We start from the raw sequence: 23,000 nt of genomic DNA, 5'->3' as shown, positions 1-23,000 counted from the left end.
GAGATTTTATCTCTGTGACTAGACTGAAGGCATCTTGCACATTACATTTTCCTTTCATCTGTGCTGTTACCATCTCTGGCCCTCCAAGAATAAGCCATTAATATCAGCAAGATTGACCCCCCAAAAGTCTGCCAGACTCCAAAGTGTTCTGGTGTATTTCTTTTCCCTTCAGTCCACCTACATTTGGCAGCATTTAAACATGTATATATGAACATTCTAGTAATCCTGATTTAATCAGTCCTAGCTATTCTTCCTCCACATCCCTTCCTGAGTACCTCCCTGCCACGGAAAGGAAGGGGAAGGCGGAGCAGACAAGGGCATCGGTGTGTCCAGACTAAGGGAGACGTGGCAGCTGACTGGAAGAACGGAGTTGGATTTGTGAGTATTTTGGAGGACTGACACATGGGGACCAGCCACAGAAGTGTATGGAGTGGCCATAGTCACTTTGGTAGACATGAGAGATGCTATCAAGAGATGTCAAAAAAGTGCAGGCTTTTAGTTCGGCAGCCAGAGTCTAGTGAGTGACTAGAATCACTTGGGTCCAAAGTCTTAGAAAAAAAAGTAAGAGCTTGAATGGAGTTTAATGCTTAATTATACTGCTGATTCAATGGTGAGATACACAGGTCACCAGCTGAAAACTGCCTAAAAAACTATTTAACAGGACCCCGTTATTGTTGAGAGTAGACATTGCTTCACACAATAGCTACTTCTCCCCGCCGACCCTGGCCTTCCCAGCATACATTTCTTTCCTGCCAGTCTTCCACAGCCTCTGCAGGAATATACAAGGAAAAACATGATGGCAACCAAAAATGCTAACCAACTGAAAGACGGAAATGCCAATTGCAGCTGTTACTTACAAGTATCTATTGATGTTGCTGTTGATCCTCGTGTGAAGGCTGTGATTGCTTCCAATTTTCTCAGGGTCAGAACCATTTTCACCTGAAACCAATTGCCATATTTCCAGAAGGAGCAGGTTCATTCTGCAAAGCAGGCAAGGTTTCCAAAGTCATATATAATAACAGAAAGAAGCAGAGGGAGAACAGGCAGAGGTCTGAAAACTTCTGCGTCTGAACTGGAGCAGCACATAAAAACTGCTGGACAAGCTTACAGAAGTACCACTACAGAGAAACTCTTTTTATTTAAATGAAACACTGAAATCAGCCCAGAGATAATTGTTTGGGGATTTCTTGAACATTGAAGCAGATTTTTTGATTTTCAAATAGAAATAATGTCTTTGAATTATCCATATCCTCAAGACAAAAAAGTTTTTTCAGTCCATGAAAGGGACCTTTGAAGAAAATACATGGGTAAACATTATTATAAACATTATATTCTGCTTATGGTTGAAGGCTTTTGGGGGCCAGGTCTGTTTTTTTGTTTCATGCAAACCTTGGGGGAAAAAAAAAAGAATTAAAATACTTAAGGGAGATTCTTCCAGCAATGGTGCCTCATAAAATTCAGAGCTAACCGTGAGGTAACTTCTTAGTTTCTATGAATGCTTGGTCTAATTCAGCTTCCACTTGCAGAGGGATTGCTGTGTGCCTGACGTGATGCACTCCCCCTCACTCCTGTTTACTAGAGCTCTGCTTGCTTGGCAGGGTAACTGGGGAACCTGAAAAACCCAGCATGAGAAAGAGAGCCAGCACAGCTTTAAATTCAACAATCTGCCTACCATCTAACTCAAACCAGGCAGGGTGGGAAAAGGAATTGCCTTGTAATGTCAATACACACTCTGGGCTGGCAGCCAAGATAGCAGATTTGTGAGACAGAGATGAGAAAAAAATGTTTTAATATTTTGGTTGAAATGGTGACAAGCAAGGGCTATGCACAGAGGAAGGGGGAGTGTGGATGTGAGAATGAATGCCAGTATCTGTCCTCCATAAGATGCTCCCTTTTGCAGGAAGAATAAAATGGGAACTAAAAATTTCACAGGTGATTTAATGACACTTCTTTAGGTCCTGTCTAGAGAGGGCAAAGAATTTACTGACCATACACAGAGAAAATACACAGGAGAGGGAAAAAGAGAAGTCTCGGACCTTGCATTAGCTTTTCCTTCCCATTTCATAAAAACATGGGCTTGATCCCTGCTTCCATGCATTCAGTCCCACAATTCAACCTTGCTTAAACTAAGGCACGTAGTGCTGCTAAGTCGGTCCAAAGGACAAAAAAGAAAAGAAAAAAAACCACAAACCAAACCAAAACAAAATGAAACAAAGTGACTGAAAATGTATGCTGAGGTACAGATCTCGAAAAAGCTGACTTTTTTTTAACAAAGCAGTATTTCATTTGACCTGAAATAAAGCTCAATAAAGGGAAAAACTGAGAAAAAACATGTGGCAAAAAGGATGTTTGGATACTTTTAATTGAGGAGATGCTTCTCTACTGAACATAAAAACTTAGGCTGAAATACTAGTATATCCTTCCGTACTGGCTTCAGGAGGTTTTATCCAGAAGACACAAAGAAAAATCATCAAACAACAAAAACCAACAGGTAGTGCATACCTTATTTATACATTCCACCCATTCAAAGGACGACAATGCGAATGAAAAAAAAAAATAAAAGCTCTAGTAACAAAGCTGTAACAAGCTAGTAAAAAAATCAGTTAAAGGAATTATGCCAATCAAATACTTAAATCAGGAACAAAGAAAGGCTGCAGTTATTTTTGACCTATGAAGTTGAATAATCCCTGTTAGTATTGATTTGTAAAACTAAATTCTTACACACCCATCATCCCAATTTATTTAAACAGATACACAAGGAGAGGTTGCCACATGGCAAAAATCATAGAAATGGTGTCAAAACATCCGTATCTATGTTTCATGACTTGCTAATTGCCAGTCTTTATGTCTTTCACAGACATGTATCTCATTCTAGCCAGCAAAGTAGAATGTTACTCAGAATGGCAGCCTTAAAGGAGCTTGTGAAAATTCTCATGAAAAGCTAAAATCAACTGATTTAATTTTGTGCCACTATGCAAAATTCAGTTGATGGTTTATTCATGCAGACCACTGGGAGGGGGAGAAGCAGGCTTACAGTTTTTTGCTTCTGAATTTTCCACTTCTGAAGGACTTACTCCTTTACCTAATATGAAGCACTGATCAAGCAGAAGGTTTCTTACTGATATTCTCAAAGTCTAAAAGCTTCTCTGCACCAGATGTCTTAGGAACAAGAAGCAGCACACCAGTTCAATTGAGTGAAGATGACCTGACAATGTAGACACACGTATCTAATGAAAATGCACTCCCAGCAACACAGCTGTGGCAGGAATCTACTCTTTCTAATGTATAATGAAGGAGTCTTTGCTCCTCTAATAGTTGTACAGGAGCTGAAAAACATGGATCATTTAATGTGTAAATTGTACCATTTTACTGTGTAGGTTTTTTTAAATAAGAACCCCAAGCTAAAATCAACAAGGTTACTCCAGATGCAAAGAAGTGCCCAGTAAGCTACTACTAAAGTTAATGGGCTTATGTATCTAAATACTCTGGAAAATCTCCATAGGGCCTATCTGCATCTTCAGCTGCTCCCATATCTATACAATCTTTTTCCTCTCTTCAAAACACACATGCTCACCTGATCCACAGAGCCCTCTTTGTTTAGCTACATATGTTAAGTGAAGTTTCATCTGTATTTCAACAGAGAACCAATCACTTGCAAATCTTTCCCACTACCCCCTTATTCCCATGTTTTATACGTTCTAAATTTCAGGTTTTAGACATGGTTAGAGGCAAAGGTGACCAAGAGCATTTCTCTCCCTTTTCTTCTGGCCGTAATTGGTAGCAGAAATGGGAAAAAAAATCACAGAAGAGATTTGTTCTCATGCTGCATACAGCTCAGTTTTATAAACCAAAAGGGTTTAAATAGCTCTGAAGTCAGAGCTCTGAAAATCTGTCCAGCCACTTCAGAAGTCCATCACAGACATAGGTGCAAGGAAGCTTCTGGGGCTACTCAGCATGAGTAATTAGCAGCCAGAGGCAGGAGCAAATCTTTAGCAGGCAAAATTACCATAGGCAGCAAAAGTCGGCTGACACTAATACAACACAAAGGAATGACCTTCATTTTGTTCCATCCTCAGCACCTGCATGTAGAGCTCTCCTTGTCGGGATTCTTCTGAATCCTCCATCAGGTATTTTCTTAGACACGTAAATGCTTATGCTTACATTGAACACAGGTTCAACCTCTAAAATCTTGTAGATGGTGGGATGAAGAGGAAGGTTGGGTCAGTACTAGGCAGGCTAGTAAGGACCCAGCTAGCTCAGCCTTGACCTTGCTATTTGGTCTTGGGCAACCCACCAGTGAAACAGGGATAACGACATGTCATGTCTCACAGGTCCATTGAGAGAATAAATGTGCAAAAGCATCTGATACAATTCTCAGGTGTTATGGTACTGGGGATGGATGAAAGCAACTATGCTGTTACTTAATCCAGTATCATATCCTTTCATTTAGACTTTTCAAGGGGATATATCTTTGCCCTTCAGTCAGTGTAACATACAGTGAAGAATTCCCATTAGAGTGAGTGTATCGTGAGTTACCCGTATAGTCCTGTCGTTTGTTGTTAACAGCAGTTGTGCATGTTGTCCAGACAAGGTTGTTTGCTACTTGGTAGTTTTCATTATGACACATTTAAAAATGCATAAATAAATAGTTCATGAGACCCTTGTACAATGATCACTGTCCAGTGTTTATTACTGTACATGATAAAGCTCCAGAACAGCAGTCTGGACAGTGACAGCTACAGTAGGTGCAGGGAAAGGTATTAGATTTAGGAATGTGTGATAAATGAAATTTCTATAAAATGGATTGTAACATCCAAGTAACACTGCCGTAGGGGCTTTTCATCATACTGGTCAACAAACTCAGATATTATTAAAAAAAGAAAACAACCTCAACAAACGTATATTCAAATAAAGATCTATACCTTTGAATGGATCCAAGCCCAAGTTACCAGAGTTACATTCATTCTATTTTCCCTCCTTGCAAGCTAAGCTTGCACAAGCCCCTGCGTGATGTAACAACAAAACGCCTGTACTACAGTGAATCCAAGTGGTGCTTCCAGTATAGTTCATGCTTGGTTTTATAGCAGCCAGGAGAAACAAGACCCAGGAAACAAGTGCGTATCTCTTCTACAATTATGATACCATTAAGATGAGAAGAGGCCACAGTCCTGAATAAAGTCCATCTAAGGAAGAAAAGAGCTTGTGACAGACCCTACCACCCCCTTCCAGCTTTCCGCTTGCTCCCAGTGCAGTCAGTTCACTGTTGCCCTCAGATAAAGGTCTACAGCAACATCTACCACCCACGTCGTTTTGGCTGTCTAGATGAATACAGAAGCTGTTAGCTCAACAGCCTCTTGCCACAAGTGAGAATCACACAGTCAGCTTCTTGATAAGCAGCTCCTGGAGGGCCCTTGCTCATTCCCTTGCCTGGACTTCATGTAGCTGAGGAGATCCAGCAGAACATCCCAGGTCCTTGTTCAAGTGACTCAGACCAACCATTTCCTAACTCTCTGCTGGAGACAGTGTGCACCAGCTGCTGCTCCACCTGTCTCCCTCCTGCTTTCTGTGGAGGGGAAAGCCAGGCATAGGTCAGGTAAGAAATTCAGCATTTATCCAAGGAACTCCAGCACAAACAACTGGAGGACCAGGACCCAAGGATTACAACACCATCCACTGCCGAGCAAGTGCACACCCAGCCAGAGCTCAACCAAATTTCAGCCCAAATTTAGCATGGTATTAGCTCAAAAATGTTGTGTTTCCCCCCTCAAACTGCAGAAAGTTAAACCATTTAACCACTATTTTCTTGGTAGTGTATGGAGGTGTGAAAACATTTTAAAGGCTGAACTCCAAGAAAATGCAAAATGAAATATTCTTGGGGAGGGAGGGGTTGGCTTTTGGTTTTGTTTTTTTTTTGGTAGAGCCCACTGCAGAACTCTTGGATCTCTGACATCAAGGAGATAACTTGAAAATGCCAGTATTTTTTTCAGGCTATTCTTACAAGAACCTAATGGTATGAATGGCTCTACCAGCTAAGACCACTAGTCCATCTGCCTTCTTGTGTTCCCAGTGACAGCAGCATGGAACAAATATTTAAGAAGGACAGTAGAAACAGAGCGTACATACACTCATCTCATTCCTGATATATCAGCCCTGCTTCTAACAAGCAAAGGCAAGGCGACTTCCTGAGCTGGAGGCTGAATTCAAAGTACTGTGTTTCACGCTGGCAATGGATTTATGATGCTGCTACATTTCTGGAAATGTGGTTACTTTAAGCAGGGTCCATAATATTAGTCTGCCAAGAAGATTCAGTCCATGACAGGTATCTGGGCTCTCCCTGTAGTTGATGGAGAGAAATGGGTACCCCAAAAGCTGATCCATTCCTGAGGCCCCTATCCTATGTGTTTAGCTTGAACACTCTTCAGCACAAATACACGTGCATAAGGTATGCCCTGCCATTGAAGATGAAGTTTCACCTTTACAGCAATGAAGAGATATCTGAGAAGTGTGGACATATTTACATAAATCTGTGTTCATTCAGATGTTGTTGAGAAATATTGTATGACCCCTTCCCAGACTGCATTTGTTGTCTCTGCCTGAACAACTACCATGGTGGTTGGTTTATGGAGGAGTCCAAAGCAGAAATCCTGCTCTGGTCTTGGGGCATCTTCTGCAGGTAGTGATTTCTTATGCCTTGCCATCAGTCACCAAAATTGAAAGTCAGTATTCACATTGCTTCTCTGCAAGATAATGTTATGAAAAAGATTCAGAGCTGCCACCCATAAAAAAAATTCCCCCAAAGTCGTCCAAAACCAAAACTTCCGTATATTTGGATGTTTTTCAGCTGGATTTCAATAATAATAATAATAATTATAATTATAATTATAATTATAATAACAACAACAACAACAACAACAACAACAAAATAATATGAACAGAAAATATCTACTTTTCCAAGAAATGAAAGTAAAACACAGAGTCTCCTGAGAACTGTACAGAGAGTGAACATTGAATAAAAAACCAACAGTAAGATCAGGACCATCCAGATGGTTAGAATTTCAGAAGAAACTGCTCTTGCACCAGGAGCAACAAAAATACAGGAGTTATAAAATGAAATTTAGGCTTTTATAAGAGCAAAACCAAGTCCAGGCATTCCCCACTCCCCCTGCCCCACTTCTGCTTCAGTGATATGCACACTTTGTGCAGTCCTCTGAAAAAAAGCTAGAAGCCTCATACAGTAGTCATTCTAAACAAGCACCATTACTGAAATGATTGGGTTTGTCAGAGTAAGAAGAGAAAGATCATGGGAAGTTTTAATAAATACAGGCAATTCTTAAAGGGTTCTAAACACATATTCATACTTCAGGAGCAAATCTAATGTAATACACATGAAACGGTAAGCTACATATACATAAAATCTAGGGAATTTGTGTTCTGCAGTAGGAAACAGCACAAATCAAGTAACAATACTGTGGAAAACAAATGCAGATCAATTCAGTTAGAGTTACTACTCCCTATGACAAAAATTGTGAGTCTTCTAATTAGTTGCAAAAAAGAAGAACAATTTAATGAAAAATCTAGCAACCTGACTGTATTTTTCAGGCATCATAATGTGGTTGATGTTTGTTGTTTTAAACATTCTTGGAAATTTTTCAAATTCTTAAAATTTGCTAAATGTTTTCCGCAAGTTATTTTCCTTACTTTTTTTGCAATTCAGTGCATTAAAATGCATTAGTTCTGCAAACGTTTCCCACCATATTTCCGAATTTTGTTAGCCTGTAAATTTTCCAAAAGTGAAAAAAATGCGAAAGATTATAGTAGCATAGGGAAACTCTGCAAGAGAGAGAATGTAGCTGCTATCATTATTCAATCACATGTGATGTCAGGAATAATACAAAAAGAAGGACAAAATGGAAAAGAAAACAACATTTCAGAATTTTCAGATTCAGCAGAAAAATAGATATTTAAAAAAAAAGAAGGAAACCTTTTTGCTACAATTTTCATTTTTTTAAATAAGTTTATTTTTTACTGGAAAGTTTTTCCATTGAAATTTTCAGCCATGTCTACTTATTATCTAGAATAACATTCACTACAGATGATGTGCCACTGGGACATGCAAGGTGTCCTAGTGATTACTTCACTGCATAGAACAGATATTGACGCCCCTCTGTGGGGAAAGCGCCATAATAGTCAGCTGCAGGTTTCTATCCACAAAGGAATATGCATAGTGAAACCTATTATCCAGGACACACTCACAAGGACTATCCAGAAGTAAGATAAAATAACTCCAGGATAACTCTAAAATAACTCTAAAAGAGCAGGCAGAAGCCCTGTAATTTGGGATTAATACCTAAAGGGAGGAGAAAATAACATACCTCTATATACTGTAACTGGAGTATTTTCAGCTGAGACAGTCAATACTGTTTGTGTTCACTTCCAACAGGTAAGAATTTAATGAGTTACAAAGCCATGTTACTCTTACAGTATGAGGTAGGTCCAGAGCCAGGACAACAACTGTCCAACAACATGCTGTAAGCATTTCTCACTCCCACCATGCAATGAATTCCCAGATGGGCTCTCTGTGGGCTGAAGCACCCTCGCACTTCATGCAAAAAGGCTGAGTGCCTTCTTGATATTTTGTGCTGTACAAGAAAGAAAGAAGCTTATCCTTGCGAAAGTAACAATGTATAAATGCTGTAAAGAAAAACCAGGAAAAACCAAATCCAGAACGCTGCATTGGGATTGCTTTTGTTCTGACATTGAAGGTTTTAACCATGGCAATGCCATGCCCTTAGCTGAGATTTTATTACAATCTCTTCTCCAGGTTTTACTGTTGTTTCTACCTGCGTTTTCCAGCAGTGCTGTGCACATTGCTAAAGGGCAGTGGTTATCTAAAGAAGACAGAGGGGACAGACAGGCTCTGTAAAACACTGAAGAACTCACTGAGGCTTAGCCTTTTCACCTGTTTCAGTGCTCCTCCCCCTGTAACACTTCCAGGTGTTTCCACTCCCACTGCATGTCTGCATCTTTTTAGTACTCCTCCCACACTATTCAAGTGATACAATTTCTTTCCCTGACAACTTAATTTTTAACACCCTGGGCAGCAGAGTCTGCAAATGTAAAGCCACTTAAACATATTCAGAAACTTTTCTAAGCAGCTGACAGGTGTTTTTTCACCCAAAGAAAGAGAAGAGGCGTGGGGGGAACCCTGCTTAAGAAAAAAAATAAGATTGTTTTCTTGCAGGCTCCTTATCTCACAGTGTAAAATATTAATGAATTCTGCAGCTAGCATACATTTTATTAGATATAACCAAAAACTTTAACACAGAGTGGAAATCATTGAAAAGTGTCTTGCTCCTGTACAACGACCCACAGCAAGTCAATGAAATCTAAATCGCAATGCATTGTCTCATACTGCAATATCCTCCCAGCATGGAAGGAGTCAGGTCCTTGTTCCTAAGAACATGTCTAAAAGAGGCTATGTCTGTCTCAGCACAGGCCATGTGTCAGTAACATAAATTCCCAAAGTTCCCAGTCATATTTTAGTCATATTTCCGGCCTACTCTAGAGCAACCACATTTTATATAACAATTCAAATACTACACTAAGAAAACCCCTGAGAGAAATTAATATACACAACTCATTTCCTAGCAGATTGGATTCTGCAGGATCAAGATCACTGAGTAACTTTTCCTGCAGCAGCTTCCTGCAAATTCCCATCCTGCAGTTTGTTTGAACTGGACAGACTAAATTCACAGGGAAGGATGTCCCTAGACAGGTCGCCCTGAAGAGGATCTCACACAGGAAGGCTTTATGAGAAATGTGCAGTGTGTTCACCAGAAGATGCAATAAGCAGTGGTGGCCAATAGGAAAAAGAGCAGTGAGAAGGAAAAAAGGAGAGGGAGCTACCTAATTTTGTCTTCAGTCTCAGCAAATGAGTAAATATGTCAGCTGGCTCCCTGCTTTTAGCAGACAAAACACTGTTTTCTATGAGATTGAGATGCTGAGTGAAAGCATTTAGGTTAAAGTATAAATGGAATGGAAAAACCAAGCACAAATGAAACACGGATTCTTCATCTGATTTTCCAAGATAAACAATAATTCTGCAGGAAATAGTTATTGATGAAAGAAGCCAGTCACTGGCATCAAGTTTGCTTGTGTTTGAAATTTTGGTATGGCTTGTATTGCCTTTTCATTACCATATATGTACATTTAGTTAAGCTTAGTAACTGAAAGACGATTTTGTCCATTTCTCACAGAAAGTGTAACTCTTCTCCATGCATGGAGGCAGCAGAAGGCTTCTGAAACATTTAAGTCTCTTCAGCTTCTTAGATCAATAATTTAAGTGGGACTTAAGCAGAACTCTGGCCTCATGCCACTCCTTTTCCCAAGTATTAACTTTACCAACATGAGAGGGTCTTGATCACTATCCATACGCACCCACACTGCTAAGTAAGCCCACTAAAATAACTGTTACTCCACAAATCGTTTTGTCCAATCCTGGTTTATAATGGTCCCTACTGTGTCTACCTTTTTGCAACAGGAAGCTAAATATATTTCATGATAAGGTTAAAAATATGCAATTACATCAGCTTGGAGATTCTAGAGGATCACTTAATATATTCTAATTTTTTTTAAAGCCAGATCATAAACCAATGTAAATTGGCATTGTTCCACTGGCAGAGGATATGTCTTCCAACACACAGATTTATTTGGCTATTCACTGAATTTAAATGGATTTATCTTGCACATCCATAAATCATGTAATAACCAATCTTCAATCACCAATAATGCTGGGTCCACAAGAAAGTGATTTTTAAGTCTCTTAAGCATCGATACAGTCTCTGAATTAGTTTGTATGGACTTTCCAGTGCTCACTTCGTATATGCTCTCTCCTAACAAATACTGCCTAACCGTGACCCATGAATCTTAACAATTAATTGCACTGTAACTGAACTGGAGTACTGTCACTACAACCCGGACTTAATCAGCAGGAATATCAACGCACCGGGGGAAATCTGTGACTTGGCATTGCTTTCTGTTTGAATCATGTCAGTGAAATATACTTTGCCCCAAAAACCTTCTGCAGTAACAGAAATTGCTTCTGGCCTTGAAGGAAAATTCCAGGTAACATAAAATGCAGCTTTTTCTTCTCAGAAGCACAAGCTACTGTAAGCACAGTTATCTTGCCCTTTGCCCTCTAGCAGGGCTTTTTGTAGAAAGTAAAATAAAGTACTAGGCCCTGATGTCCAAAGAGCTCAGTGACATGGCCTTATGCCTTATAAAGTCTGGATGAAAGCCATAGGATGAAAGCACTGGTTGACACTTCAGTTTGTATTCATCCAACTGGAGGACAACCCTGATCCAGGTAGAAGGCAAAGCTTTGCATCTTGAAATTTAACTACAGCCCTCTAGTACAAGCATAGCTTAATTATGTCTTTTCCCACAGCAGCAGTGTGCATTTTATAAAGTTGATTAAGGTAAAAGAAGCCTGCTCTTACGTATATTTTTATCTTCAGTTGAGACATTTAAAAGGATACATTCTTCAGTGTTTAGCAAGTCTTGGGTTCCCACTGCAGCTCTTCCCTCACCTGGAGCCCTTGCTGAGATCACTTACATGGCTTTTCAGCTCTTCCTGAACACCTGTTTTCACAAAATGCTTAAAAACTCCATTATTCTGGAGGCATCTACCACTCTGTTAAATCTGATGTTGATCCATGGGTTCAAACATTATTTGGATACAGGAAGGAAGCAGAAATTGGGAGAAAACTGTACTCAGTGAAACTACTTACAGAAACCAAAAATGAGGCCAAACCGAAAACCTCACCAAAGTAAACTGCTACTCTATACAGACGCAAGAGAAAAAAGGAAAGAAATCCAACTTCTTATTGCAGAAATTTTTGTAAGAATATGTTCATATATCCAAGGATGTGATGTAAGTAGAGAGCAGAAAAGAACTGTAGTGAAGAAGCGGACAAACATTAAGTGAATTTGTAATAGTCAGGGCATTAGGAACAGAGAATACAGAAGTATTGAAGAAACTGATTTAACTTAAATTAAACAGAGCCATATAATTCATCCTCAGAGCAGATGTGTATATGTATTTGAATACATCCTACGTACTTCAAAGAAGTGTTAATTCAACATACTATTTGTTTATACAAAATAAGAGAATAATGAAAATGCTTCACAGGTTTTCATTCCTATACTATAAATGGAGCACTAAATGTGGGAATAGAAAACCCTCCTAGAGTTTGCCCGCAGTTGGAGCTGTAGAAGACAGGATACTAGCACCACAAACCAGGGCACACTGATAGAGATAAAGCAGCAATGCACACTCCCTCTGGAATAGATTTAGGCTAGAGACATAAGAGGTGCACAAAAACCAATGAAGGAAGCAGCTTAAAAGTGTTACAGCTGCCTTGCAGAGCAGATCTAGTGTGGAGATAGTATGATTTTGCCACACATTGAATAAGACCAGGAATAGATTTGGGATAACTCCTTTAAGTAGGGAATGAAGCTTCCTGAGGTCACAGCAATGTAACAATGGCCTTATTGACAGCTGACCGATACAAAGAGGTTGTGAAACAAACTGATCCTACAGAGTAAATCCAGTCAGTCATGTCACTAGGGAAATTTGCAACTTCACTTGTGTGATTAAGATCTTAGATGAATGACCTGATATGATTTATGACTATCTTAAATTAATGTAAGTGTATAGAATATAATATAATCATCTATATTATTAGACACTTGAAAAGTTCTGCTCTCAGTGGGATTTCAGCAACATGTGATCAGCCTCTTGTTATTCTAAAAACAACAGAGCTGTAAGCAAGACTGCTCAAGACTGTCAAAATTAATGCAGATTTACAAGATGTTGCACATTATCTCCAGAGGTGTTCCACTGGTGTTGAAAATATACCATGTTTCCTACACGTGGATGTGTCTATAGTCCGCTGCCACACATGGGAAGAAACATAGCCACATTTCAAGTCTTCAGTAATACTACCCTGGAAAAATATGTGGGGGAACCTTCTCTTCTAACCATTTTAATACTGTATTAGTTGCCAAAGGAAACTAAAAGAAGTTTTTTTAATAAGAATTTCACCACTCTTATTTCATTCTTTCAATTCCTCCCTCTCTCTCACAGGCATAACATCATACACACATACCACTTCAAATACAGTGTTAATATTAAAATGTCTTAATACTAACATGGAGATAAAACAATGTTGTTCCAGTAGGTCCAACCTAATTTAAATCATAATTGAAGGGTATCCCAGGTCTGCAATAATGAGTCTGCAGAAGAAGGAAAAAGAGGAAAAATACAGTCCTTTCACTGTGACAAACTATTATAGTTTTAACTTCACCATGAGTTTCCTGTATGAAAGAGCTAGAACCCCAAGCCACCAGATGACAATTTAATTGATGTTAAACATGCACAAAGTAATTAAAAAAATGTTAGGACTTCTCAGACAATAAAACCTTTCAGTTAAACACGATTTAAACTGAAAATAAACACTCATACTGATCCAGCTGAAGGAATTTATTGTTGGAAACATCCTAAAATTTGTTTTGAATTACCCTGCATGCATTACACACACTGAAATTATCATGTGAAGATTATTGTATATTGATGGGAGACTACTAGTTAGTTAACTCTTCTGGGTACAAAAGATTCCTCTGTGCTGCCTTTTTCTGTTTAAATAGCAGAATACATTTGTTTAGCCTCAAGTGAAAACTCTTGATCAGCATATTAAGGCAGGAGAGTAGCAATAAAACCTTCAGATAGATGTTATTTGTGAAAATAACAAGTTACTGTTTATTTACTAAAAATATCATGTTGTGAAAACATGATTTTTGGGCACTTTAAGACAGTTAAGAAACCAGCTGGATTTGTGCACCTCATTCACTCTCACCTTTGAAAACATTTCTCTGTTCTCTCTTTAGCAGTACAGTAAGGTCAGAGGAAAATCTTCTTGGAGCTCAAGTAGAAGAGGTGGTCTAGCTAAATAAGGACACCTTGGTTGCAAACCACCCATATGTAAAACAATGTGACCAAGTATTCCACTTGCTCTGATCAGAAGTGCACATTCATTCACAAAACTTGGAGGTCTCTAACTTGGCACAACTTGTGAAAAATGACAAGGCTTTTGCAGTAAAACCATTACTACAGTCTTCTTACTGTCAGGGCAATTGAATCTTCACTCTTCTGGTACTTCAGGCTCACATCCCTGTGTGTCACGAGGAACGCTCATTATGAATGAAAAATATGATCTCATTATAAATGTCAGCAGAGAACAAACAGAAAAGCTGTGTGTATGGATAAACCAAGTCTGGTACACATACAGAACTCAGGTTTATACAGGTTATGAATTTCTGAATTTAGTCCTTAAAAATGAAATAAATAGAAGATGGAGTTGGTGATTTCAGCATTACTTGGGACAAAATGGCAGAAATCCAATATGATTATACACAAGAAAAGCCCTAGCAAATGGGTACTTAGTCACTACCCCTGGGGCTCAGGTACCTTGACACACCCAGCTAAATAACTATTGAAGAAATTCGCTACCATCAGTGGTCTTCCATCAAGGATACATTAATCCCCAAGTATATACTGAAAAATACCTCATTTCTTTCCATTTTTGTGACAATATAGCAAACATAGACAAATATTATGTTAAAAGCAAGAAAAGCGTCCTTACCTGGTGAAAAAAATTTCCCTATGATAGGCATCTGTTCCACTTCTCAGTGTATTTTTCTAACTCTACAGGTTTTCTCCTTCAGCCCATCTAAGAAAGGGTTAAAACTTCAGGCTATAAGGGAACAGTCAGCTTTCATATAGAGATGTTTCACTGTGAATGGCACAGCAATATATAAGCATCATTTTTTTCACGGTGGGCAGGTACTGCTTAGCCTTTACAAAGACATTTTTTTAATTTGGAACATAAATTAAATTAAATATTTATGCCAGAGCTGCCAAAAGAAAGACAAATAGAGCTGGCAAACAATTCTCTTAATAAAGTTCAATCACTGTAATGGACACTGTTGTCAAAGGGTAAGTGCAAGTTAATTTTGTCTTTAAAAGTTTTGCTCTCTTTTTCCTGACAGTTGTGTCAGAAAGAACTAATAATTTGAAAGGAGATTTATTCAGGGTGTAATCCTGTGCTCAACTGAAGTGCTCCTTTTCCCTTTGGCAACATCAGCAGCTGGTGAGGTCCTGTAGCTATTTATTTATTTTTACTAGCTGTTTTTGGGGAAGGTTGTTTCATTAATATATGTTTTACCCCACAAACAGATTCACATACACAAATGAAAAGAGAGAAAGATTCCTTAGTTCAGTATCTTTTTTATCTTTTTTTTTTTTTAAACTATTCAAGGCAGATTATAAAGACTGCAGAGGTCCAAAAGAAATGGGCAAAAATCTAAGCATAGCCAACCACTGCACCATGATATCCTGCTGATCCTACCCAGGTACAAAGCATTGCTGGATCATCATCAGGCAGAACAAAACAGATGCTATGTTTCTCTGAAACACAGGTTTTCAAATAGATAGAAATATGATAAGAATTTTAAAAACCTGTCTTTTAGCACAGCTGATGAGTGATTTCTGTCTCCAGCACCGCCAGCTTTCCTTCCTGTCAACACCATTTCAATATCTACAGATAACATTTGGGGAAACCAAAGCTAAGTGTAACAAGAGAAAAACTGAGGCAGACTTTGGAGAAGGAACCTCCTGCAATGATACTGCATTGCTGAATTCACGGGAAAAAAAATACAGAAAAAATGCCCGACTACCTGAAATCCTTGCTGGGTGGCAAATTCCTGAGAAGTAGCTTGCTATAGTGCCACAGAATGTTATTCTAATGAGACTCGATACATCATGTCCTCCTAAGCCTTAACAACTCAATTTAATGACTTCCAAATGTTTTCTCAATGAAGTCACATGTCATGTAAGTAAGGACAACTGCATGGTTAAGAGCAGAGGACTGGACCAGTCTGAACTAAAAAATCGATAATTACATGCTTACTGAATACCTCTCTGCTGTTTGTTTCCTGGATGACCCTGAGTTATCCCTTCCTTGTTGCTCAATTTCCCCATTTTTAAATGCCAACAACAATGCCTTATTTGATAAAGTTCATTCAATAACACTATTTGAAGAACTAGTAGCCCACATACACTTCTGGAGTTCTTCAAACTCCAGCAACAATATTGAAAGAGATGTCATAAGATCTGAACCATATTCCTGCCTCAGTTTTAAATCCCTCAGTGCCTTTTAGTCCACTCTCTGCCTTATCTATACTGCAATATCTGTCTTAGTACGTGTCTGCACAGAGTGATTTGAGCTGGCACTTAGTGCAATAAGCCCTGAGCTGAGAACATAGGAAATAAAAATTAATACATTAAATCTATGAAGCCAGTCCCCAACTGGTCTAAATTATCATCACTGAATTCCTTCTGCTGGAAATCACTGGAGTCCACCTTTGCAACTTGCTGTATTGTCTGATCCACCATAATACAATGGCATGTCAGTTATACTTTACACTAGACAGTATTTCCTACTGCAGGAAGTCTTGAATACTAGCCCTCAAATATCACCTGGGATCTCCAAGACAATCCATTTTTTTTAATAACCATACCTGTGTATTGCAACATGAATTGTCTAGGATTTTTTGATAGAATATCAAATACTATTTTCAAAGGTCAGTCTAAAGTTTGCAGAATATGATATATTTGCCTTACCAAAAAGAAAGAGGCATTTTCCAGTGAGCTACATTCCACCTATATCCATTTTCCTCAACAAGGGAAAAAGCCAGAAACCTCTGAAATCTTCTGAAGAACAATGAAGAAAGTCCAAGAAACAGATGCCTTGGGCCAGAAACTTGGGGAAAAAACATGCATGTAAGTAGAATGAAGACCTCCAAATATTGTTGTCTGCTTGTCTTAATTTCATCTTTTGGGTGGACATCATGCAATCTGCCACCCTTGAAAACCTGCCATGTTTTAATGGAAAAAACACCCTTTAGGCTGATGAGTATTTGAGGCTTTGTACTATACCAGTGGTAGCTCATTCACTTGCTAAGCCTGCCAAAAGGATGCTAGGGTTGGGTGAATTACTTCCTTGTATTGGCCACTTACAGCTCACCTAGAAATTAAACCTCCACATATTTCACAGCTGTAATGAAAACCTAAGATATCACATCCTTCCTAACAAATTTTTTTACTACATATTTTGAAATTCCTGTAGTCTGTGTACTTTGCTTTCCATGCTCAGCAATACCTAGATATAACTAAGGCCTTGGTAGAGTCAGTGCATTGTTAGAACAGGGCAGGCATCTGAAAGTGGAATTGTGAGCATGTATCTGCACATATATATACATATCTCACATTGCCTGAGAACACATCTACTAATGATTCAGTAAGTTTCAATGCTCACCTCATTTGATATCACAGGTCAATAAATGAAGCTGTTACTCACCTTAGATGTCAAACACCTTCCCTGGCAGCACTAAAAAAGCTTGAAGAGATTGGAAATATCATTTAGAAATTCAGTATAAAATGAAATAGTGTTGAGGTTTTTTTTCCTTCTGGAGTATTGATTTCTCCACCAATGCAGTGAGATTTGCTTATCTAATCTAATTCATGACTCAGGCACTTGCAACATAGCAGCAACAGTAGAACTAGCTTGCAACTTCATCTTTTCTTCCCTCCTTTTAATAATATGTATAAAACAGACATTCAGACTGTTTTATTTTATGATCTGTATGTCTTCAGATACATTGTGCCTTGAGATCGAACAGCATCTGCTTTTCATCAGAAGCGTGGCAATTTTGAAAAGTGGGCTAAAACAGACAGATGCAAACACCAGCTTTGTGAAACAAGCATTCAAAGTCCCAAATCTCAGACCTATTGTTCCTCCTGGACTGATATGAATATAGTTTTATGGTTCTCTGTAGTAAACATACTTACCCAAATCATACTGGACTGAGTAGTCACTGGTCTGAAGGACCAGTCCTAAGCAAGTACTTTGCAAGTGCCTGGTTAGACAACTATCCAGCTGCACAGCCACTTATAGATTGAGATAAAATGGGGCTGAGAAGCTGGTTGCTTGACTGCCCAACCCTGCCAGTAGTTTCTGCCACAACCTTGTCCCTCCTGTGCTGGGACATAATAGAGTCAATGGGCCCTTTGCATACTCAGGGAACCATACCGCCCCTTTTCTGGGCAAAACAGAGCACAGGCCTGTGAATTAACCAAAATGACTCTCAGGACATGAACTTAAACAGGGTTTACACATAGTGTCCTGAGAGGAGCTGGATGTCAGGTCAAGGGCTTGCACCCTTGTCTGGAAAGTGGAGAGGTTTCTGTGTATTCAGGGCACACTCACCTATATAATATCCATTGACCTGTATTCATTGACCTGTCTTTTAAGGAAAGAAAAGTATTCACGATGATTGTTGTTGGAAACAGTGTCTTGCTTCTCCTCTAGCAAATAGATGCCACTCTTAAAAAAGGAAGGGCAGAGACATGGAATAAAAAGGTCTTTAGAAATATGTTCTCACAACAGAGGATGCAGGTGCCAGACCTGAGAATGGAGATAAGTAGTAATGAGTTTCATCTCCTCGAGCTTTTCAGACACCTGGAGAAGTGGGCAAAATTTGGTCCACTACAGAAGTAAGATAACTTTCTTTCTGCTGAATAGGTTTGTTACTCTATAACCACCACGCTTGTTCAAGAAAGGCTGTCACAAACCTGTGAATAGATTTCCATTTCAAAACAGATATCTAAGCCCAATTAGGTATGATGGGTAATAAAGGCTGGTACACAGAGCCTTAAAATGAGGATGGGTAAACTGTATACCTCTACCACAAAACCATGAAACAGATCCAGTCAGGAAGAGAAGGCAGTATTCAGAGAGATCAAGCAGGTGATAAAAGTACAGCTTGTCCTGAACTTGACAGAGATGCTTTGGATTTGCAGTGGTAGTAGAATTTGACCCAAAATAGCTTAAAATGTTATACTGAAACATCAATATAAGAAACATCAATTTTTTTGATATTAACACTTGATTTAATGAGCAATGGTTGAAAGAAATATTCAAGCCTGTCAGAAGGCAAACTGAGTGACTGAAAACTAAAGGTGTATAAATGGCTTACCAAGGGTTTTTCATATTGCTATACATTAAACTAGAAGGTAACAAGACAGCTTTGAAGGATGTGTAAAAAATCACTTAGGTGCATTCCAGAGAATGGAGAGAAGAGTGCTGACAGAATGAAAATGGTGAAAGAAAAGATGATGTATGAGTAGCAGAGTTTATTTTTTGGGGGGTTGGGTAATTTGGTAGGGTATTTTTTTCTTTAAAAAAACACATTTATTTTACTATTAAACTGATAATGCATATGAATACATTTCCAGTCATGGAATATATAATTCACTATAATTACAACAACAATCATACATTAAGAGAAACATCAGCCCTTAAATCAGTACATGAGTTTTTAATAAAACATGGCCATTGTACAATGTGGGAGGGAAGTGATTTCTTTAATGGCCAAGATCCAAACAATTTGTTATCAGATGAGTATTTGATGACTATCAGAACATGCAAGTGCTTTCATAGTTACATTTCCTCAATAATGGTGGTATGCACTTAAACTGGAAAAGTGTCTATCCTCCATATTAGTGTTTTTAATAAACAATACAAACGCATGTAACTGTCACTTGAAAAACCCATGTTTACCTTATGAGGTTAATCTATCATATTTTTGAACATTTTCCCCCCTTGTTTGCTTACCCCAAGTAATACACATTATTTGGGCTTGTTGATCTCTCTATTAATTCCAATAATTTAGCATCTATAACAAAATAAAAGTTCCATTTATTATTATATAACTTAAGAAATAATTTATTCATAAAATTGCATATATTCTTTGCTATTCTTTAAATTAGATTCATGTCCCTCTCCTCCAATTCCTGCAACACTGATATTATCACAAAAATAGCCATGACACGACCCTGACAACTGCCATGCCAGACTCATCACTCGTATGTATCGGTATCTAAACCACATTACGCTAACCACTGAAAAAAAAAGATAATTTTAAAAATATTATGGTAAGTAAAAATAAATTAAAAGCCTAACTATGATCTTGCACTTAATTCCATAACAGAAGGTTGTCTGGAAGTTAGTGGTTCTCAGCTCAAACAAATCTTGAAATTTACAGTTTTGGCCTTACGAGTATTTCAATTCTCAGCTCCAATTCATGTTGTTCCATGCTCACCTTCAGTGAGAGTGTAGACATTTGATTGCTGACATCCTGAGGCTCTCTGAACACCTGACCTTCAGCCTCAGCATTGGTGAAAGAATAAGGTGAGATTGTCACCAGAGCCCTGATTCAGTGGGCAAGGCAGAAGAAAGAAAAGCCTCTTCATTTGGATAGACTATATGTCTTCTTGTTAGATATAATCTCACGAGGCATAATTAAAAGCCAGGAGAACATAAACTACTAGGCATAATTAAAATCCAGGAGAACATAAACTAACAGTTTATATTATATTTTATATAATTCTGATTATTTTCTAACAATTAATAAAGAACTTAATGTGGTTGGTATTGAAAGACAATAACCTTAAAGTTACCTCGAAGAGACAAATTCAACCTTAAAAATACGTAAAAATTACCAGATCAATCATATCCTAACAGAGAAGAAGCAACCTTTTGTTTCTCCTTTTTAGGAATGGCTACAAGTTACAATGTTTTGCAATCTTCAGTCCTTCACCACAACATATTCATACAAAAAAAGCCCAGTTAGGTGTAAAAAGCTCTTTCGGATGAAGACTACAGGCATTTAGTGGAATCAGAATTTTGCTCACAAACTTTAGTTTTATTTAAAATGGATGTTAAGATGCATCTTTCTCATTTGCTTAAATACCCAAGGATTTAAAACCAACATTTCACATGACCCAACAGGCCATTTACAGTCCTAATATACAACCCAGAAGGTTGGAAAATAAGCCCAGAAATTTGGTGCTTGGCTCATTTTGGTGTTGTTCAGATTCTCTCATCTCCAAAACTGGAGTTAGTTGTAATAAATGCAAATATCATCATGTGAGAAACTGGAGTTTAATTGCTTTATCAGGCAGCAGTTTCACTGAAGTTAATACAAGAGCTGTGTGATTAGGAGTTCGTAATCAGACTCTCTAAGCCACTGCTACTGAACAGCTGTTCAGCTATTTATACAAAATTAGTTTGCAGTTCATAGTGGACAAGTGTTGATAACAAAAATCGCTGGCACTAACTGGCATACTTGTTGACAATCTGAGAAGCCCATGGTCCCATGGAGGGACGGCTATCTGAGAAATGTCCGATCTATAATGCAGTGTATAATGAGTAAATCATGACATCCACAACCTTCCTATTTTTAAGCTAAAGAGCACTAGGAAAGAAGAAAGTCTTTTGCAGAACTGTGATTGTCAAGAGGAGAATACAGCTGCCTTGACAACTGTGGGCTGAAGTTTGTATTCATCAGGTTTCTTTGAAAAAACAAGCTCTAAATGTAAAAATAATATGGCTGCTTTGTTTTCCATTTCTCAACTAAAAATATGTGCTTTTCCTGGAATTCAATAAACAGAGCATTTTTAATCTGCATGTACAGACTGCAACAGTGCAACAGAGACTAGAACTGATGAATATGAAGTAAACAAAAGAGGCTGGTTAGGAGGCATGCACACACCAGATAAGGAATTAATGATCTCGGGAAACATGGCATTGTTCCCATTAAGGTTTTGAAACATGTTGTTTGTTGCTCTCCACTCTGCAGACATCTAAATGCCCTTACAGACATCTAATATAATGCCTTTGCTTTTGCATCAAGGAGTAATTCAAATTTTATTTGTTAATGAAGTAGCACACTGTACTGTGCCTAGCCATCCAGAACAGTATACGGACAAGCAATGCAGACTCAGTAGTCCAGTATCCAAACTTACTAACCTTCCTACAAAAGACCAATCTGCACTTAGCTCTTTCATGGTCATTTTCAACTCCAACCAAACCTGGGTTTCCTAAGACTATGGAGACTAATCAAATACCTGATGTTCAAAATTAGTTAGGTGCTATTTAATGCTAAACTTTATGTCTTACTAGGGTGGAAAGTTACCAGTTTTACACTGTGAATAAACATAGTAAATGTGATTTCCTTTCCCAATTTGGAAGACGACATTAAAACATTCATTAGGAAGTAGTGTAACATGTTATAACTAATATCAACCTTAGCTCTACATACTAAACTTCTATCAATATAGACTAAAAAGTGAGATCTAACCACATAAGACAAATAATCATATGGGCCATTTTGCTACTAACATTATGCTTTAAAATAATTAATATAATGGCAATACAATGGGCTCAGTTGACTGATTGGTAAGAAGCTGTGCTGGTAATCAATAATTCAGAATTACAACAGGACTTCCAAGTTTTGAGATTATGGAGAGTAAAGACAGTCATGCAGCTAAGTCATAAAAGGTTTCATACTCCTAACTGCTTTTCACAGCTGTGTTCTGGCTCTCTCTAATCTTCATCACCTTTAAAAACAGATATTATCGTCACTGATCCACCTCATTGCCCAACACCAGTCTCCAGTACTTAGCGTTATGGAGTATGTGTGTGTGTGTTCCACCAACAAATCACAGCTAGGGACCCCTTACTGCACAAATCACAACTAGGGACCCCTTAATTTCCAAAGTACAACCCAAAAGCTACTGAACCTAATCCCAATTTTTTGCAGCTAGGGTGACTGATATACGTGGATTGTGACAAAGCAGGGCAGGGAAAGAGAGAATTTATTGTACCAGTTAAAAGCCCATTTGTCCTAATACACTTACAATAAGCATTTTTCTTTACAGAATTGCATGAGCAGCACAACACTTATCTATAGTACAGCAAAGCAACTGCTCAGAAGTTGCAAGAATTGAATTTGTCCTCAACTCCATGTAAATATGTCTT

Source organism: Gavia stellata, chromosome Z (genome assembly GCF_030936135.1).
Source record: "Gavia stellata isolate bGavSte3 chromosome Z, bGavSte3.hap2, whole genome shotgun sequence".
Classification (NCBI taxonomy): Eukaryota; Metazoa; Chordata; class Aves; order Gaviiformes; family Gaviidae; genus Gavia; species Gavia stellata.
This window is presented reverse-complemented; position numbering follows the sequence as displayed.